Below are 5,173 nucleotides of genomic sequence, written 5' to 3'. Positions count from 1 at the left end.
TATGGACACCTGTTTCTTTGTTGTTAAAAAGTATGGCACTTACTGTAACAACTTATTCTTGTAAAGAAGCTGGTAAAATGCGGTCTTGACTATGCTACCACTCAGTGGATTTATAACTGGCTGACTGACCGGACCCAAAGGGTGCTCATCAATGGTTCCTCTTCATCCTGGAGAAGAGTGACTAGTGGGGTGCCACAGGGTTCTGTCTTGGGCCCGGTCTTATTCAACATCTTTATCAACGACTTGGAGGATGGACTCAAGGGCATCCTGATCAAATTTGCAGATGACACCAAACTGGGAGGGGTGGCTAACACCCCAGAGGACAGGATCACACTTCAAAATGACCTTGACAGATTAGAGAACTGGGCCAAAACAAACAAGATGAATTTTAACAGGGAGAAATGTAAAGTATTGCACTTGGGCAAAAAAAATGAGAGGCACAAATACAAGATGGGTGACACCTGGCTTGAGAGCAGTACATGTGAAAAGGATCTAGGAGTCTTGGTTGACCACAAACTTGACATGAGCCAACAGTGTGACGCGGCAGCTAAAAAAGCCAATGCAATTCTGGGCTGCATCAATAGGAGTATAGCATCTAGATCAAGGGAAGTAATAGTGCCACTGTATTCTGCTCTGGTCAGACCTCACCTGGAGTACTGTGTCCAGTTCTGGGCACCACAGTTCAAGAAGGACACTGACAAACTGGAACGTGTCCAGAGGAGGGCAACCAAAATGGTCAAAGGCCTGGAAACGATGCCTTATGAGGAACGTCTAACGGAGCTGGGCATGTTTAGCCTGGAGAAGAGGAGGTTAAGGGGTGATATGATAGCCATGTTCAAATATATGAAGGGATGTCACATGGAGGAGGGAGAAAGGTTGTTTTCTGCTGCTCCAGAGAAGTGGACACGGAGCAATGGATCCAAACTACAAGAAAGAAGATTCCACCTAAACATTAGGAAGAACTTCCTGACAGTAAGAGCTGTTCGACAGTGGAATTTGCTGCCAAGGAGTGTGGTGGAGTCTCCTTCTTTGGAGGTCTTTAAGCAGAGGCTTGACAACCATATGTCAGGAGTGCTCTGATGGTGTTTCCTGCTTGGCAGGGGGTTGGACTCGATGGCCCTTGTGGTCTCTTCCAACTCTATGATTCTATGATTCTATGATTCTATGAACTTCATGGTGATTCCCAGCACCCATTTTTCTAGGGGGAAAAGCACTGGTGCCATGTAGTATGTTTCATCGATCAGATCTTTCATAAAGGAGCAGAGCCAGACCAGGCCAACATTGTTGTTGTTTTTCTAGCTCATTGACCACCCAGCTTCCTAGTACCTCACAGACTCTGGTTCACAACCTCAACATATGGTGCAAAGGCGGGTGTGTGTGTGTGTGTGTGAAAGTTCACCTTTAACCGAGGTGAAGATGAAGGATTTTCAACAGGTGATGCTTGCAAGACAAACCACAAATGGTTGACATTCCCTCTTCTACACAACTACTGAAGGTGCAGGAGTTATTGGCCTGCCTGCCTTTGGCCATTGTACCAGTATACAGACACGTATGCATGTACACATGCATGTATCCACACACACATTTAGAGAAGCATGCCCTCGACCAGTCTACCTGTCAGGCCTGTCCCTACAATTCCATCTCCCTTTACTGTGACTATGAAGAAAACTGGACTAAGCTAAGCAAGTAGGAATGGCAATGGCACCCACCTGAGAGGTGCCAAAACTGAGTTCTGGCAAGTTCTGGCTGAAAAATATGTCCTGACTTTATGTTTATAAACTCAGCGTACCACCACATTCTGCTGAGGCTTGTGTCGCAACAACTTGGAGCAGGGTTTTCACTGTGGTTGCCCCTGCTTGGAGAAGGCTGCTCCCTCCTCCCTGGGGGGTGGTTGTGCAGACAGGCCACACACTCTCCCCATGTACAGCAAGGGGGGGGGCATGGTTGCACTGCCCATGTGCCTGGGAGTCCCAGCTGAGTCACACACCCCGGCCGGCCAATCTGGTCGAGTGGGGTGTGTGGCTTGGGCTACTTAAGCAGTCGCATGGCCGGGGGTTCTCCCTTAGAACCACCTCTTTCCACATATGTCCTGCCCTCCTTCCCTGTTTTCATGTGTTGCATCTTGGCCTTGCTATGGACCACAGTTGGTCACCTGTTGAGGAGGCAAGGTAAGAATTTTCCCACTTGGCAAATTGGCACCATCCAATTTGAGGTTTTTGCCTGCCTCAAAGCAATCGTCACAACTTTTGTATGGTTTGGCGGTTAGGCATTGGTAAAACCTGGTTTATGGGAGGGGAGGCTGTGGCCTTCACCTGCCCCTCCTCTTTAAGGGTGTTCCGTTAAAGGTATCCAGTGGTGTGGATCTTGTTTGAAGCCCAGGTATGAACTAGGGCTCCCCCATTGGTGGTTGACCTTTACTAGACTATGTGCATGGCGGGGAGGAGTCAGACATAGTCAGTTCAATTCCACTGCCTAAGCCAATACCACTCACATTCTGTAACCAATAAAGTTGTGGCCTTAATTATCCCATTAACCCCAAATACTGGAGTCTGTGTGTTTCATTATTCACAAAAGGGGGGGCTTGGGGCCTTGACATGCAACAGCATCCCTGTTGAGATACAGCCCACTGTAGTTTCAGGAAACATTGAAGAGGTTCTTGTTTCAACAAACTGTTCCAGCTGGATGGGAAAGGACTAGGTTCTTGGGTGTTTCTCTGTTTTGTTTTTAAATTTGCTTTTAGTTATTTAAATTGCTTGGTTGCAAATTGCTTTGAATTGTACGGTTGCAAATCACCTTCAATGAAAGGTGATTCATAAATAGGAAAACCAGTCCCGAGTAGATGGAGCAAAAGTTGGGCTTCAGGCTGCTTTCTTGCTTGGGGGCTGGAAGAAGAGAAATTAATGGAACTTTCCACATTTCTCTTGCTGCAGTAGTAAAACTTGGCAGCCCTATACTTAGTAGATATATTTATAAATAACTTTAATCTGTGCTGGGTTCTGAAGTACCATCATGACTTAGTATATTACTTGTATTACAATAGTATCTAAGCATACCAGACTCAGGGCTCAATCACACTACTTCTTATAATTAATTGTAATTGCCATCTCTCTCCCCTGCCCCCAGGTAGGGCTCCTCTGTCTTCAGCAGCTGGGTAGCTGTGCAGAAATCCAGAATAGAAATAACTTTGACTGCAAGGCAGGAAAAACTTCATCTGTTTTGTTTCTGCTTGCTGTGCAGTTCATACAGGCAAAGGAGCCCTGAAAAGGGGGGGTCACTCCCCACCCCCCCAAAATATTGATGTGATAATACGTACGTGATCATTCTTGTTTATTTTGTATAATGTTTTACTGCACATGCACTCCCCCTGCCCTTTGGCAAAATAGGCACAAACAAAACACCCAGGTACATCCATATGTATAAATACAGTGCTACCTGGGTTCTCAAAACCTTGGTTCCCAAATGCCAAAACCCCGGAAGTAAGTGTTCTAGTTTTCAAATGTTTTTCGGAAGCCGAATGTCCGATGCGGCTGTCAGCTAATGTTTCCTGGGCACCTGCACCAATCAGAAGCTGAGCCTTGATTTTCGAACATTTTGGATGTCAAACGGACTTCCGGAACAGATTAAGTTTGGCGCTTTTGTTTTTGCTATTTATTTTGTGTCTTTGTTTTTGAGGCTTTCTCGGTTAATTTGTTTTTGTGACTGTGTCGAAGCCAGTTCAGCTACGGATTGATTGATTGATTGTGTGACTGCGGAAATGGATAAAAGCCCCCTCCCCCATCCCAACAATGATATCATCAGTGCAGGTAAGAAAAGTTTTTTAAAAAATATATATATATATTTATCATCTACAATACTGTCTTATTTATTTTATAGTATAGTACACTGATTATTGCTTTCATTTTATGGAACAATGGTCTCGTTAGATAGTAAAATTCATGTTAAATTGATGTTTTAGGGGTCGTTTTTAAAAGTCTGGAACAGATTAATCCATTTTGCATTACTTTCTATGGGAAAGTGTGCCTTGGTTTTGGAACGGACTTCTAGAACGGATTATGTATGAGAACCAAGGTACCACTGTACATAAACAAAGAGTTCTCTGTGTGTGTATGTGTGTGCATGCTTGTGTACTTAATCAATGCATGCAAGTACATATACAGGGCGGGATGCAGGTGGCGCTGTGGGTTAAACCACAGAGCCTAGGACTTGCCGATCAGAAGGTCGGAGATTTGAATCCCCGCGACGGGGTGAGCTCCTGTTGCTTGGTCCCTGCTCCTGCCAACCTAGCAGTTTGTGCAAAAGTGCAAGTAGATAAATAGGTACGGCTCCAGCAGGAAGGTAAACAGCGTTTCCGTGCGCTGCTCTAGTTTGCCCGAAGCGGCTTAGGCATGCTGGCCACATGACCCGGAAGCTGTACGCCGGCTCCCTCGGCCAATAAAGTGAGATGAGCGCCGCAACCCCAGAGTCGGTCACAACTGGACCTAATTGTCAGGGGTCCCTTTACCTTACATATACATTTTGCCATCCAGGAAAGATGACAAGATAGTGCCATACCACAACATGTACAGAAGCCAATTAGAGTGGCAGTTGAATCTAGTTCCCACACTGGCGACAAGACAGCATCCTCCAGTATAACTAAGGTAAGCTTAGGGGTTGAAGAGCAGGCAGTGAGACTCAGGCAGCTCAGTCCTCTTGTCACTACTTCCCCAACACTTTGCTGCCCCCCCCCCCCCAACCCATCATGCATCATCTAAAGACCCTGCTTCACTCGGCCTAATGACAGGACTGGCCCTGTGTACATCAGGTAGGGGAAAGAGAGCAACTGGCAAAAACATGAGTAGTGGCACATGCACATAGGCAATACAGAGGGCAGCTTGTCATAAGCTATGTGTGTAAAACACTCAGTAAAAATAATACAAAATTGGGGAAAAAATGAAACAGTGAAGAGTTCCAGTTGGTGACTCTGCCAGTCCCCTTGGGTAGTGAGAAACAAAGATAGGGTTGTTGTTGCTGTTGTTGTTTAAATGATTCTCAGAAACTGGGAGCCAAAGTGAGATCACCTTTGGAGCATAGGTGCTTTATCTGGAGAATGTGCACCCCATTCAACCTTGTGGGCCTTGCTTCTGAGTAGACCTGCATAGGATTGCATTGCTGGTGTCTTAGGTCTCTATTCCAG

The sequence above is a fragment of the Podarcis tiliguerta genome, assembly GCF_965153285.1.
Source record: "Podarcis tiliguerta genome assembly, chromosome: 7".
Lineage (NCBI taxonomy): Eukaryota > Metazoa > Chordata > Lepidosauria > Squamata > Lacertidae > Podarcis > Podarcis tiliguerta.
Note: the sequence above shows the minus strand (reverse complement) of the source record.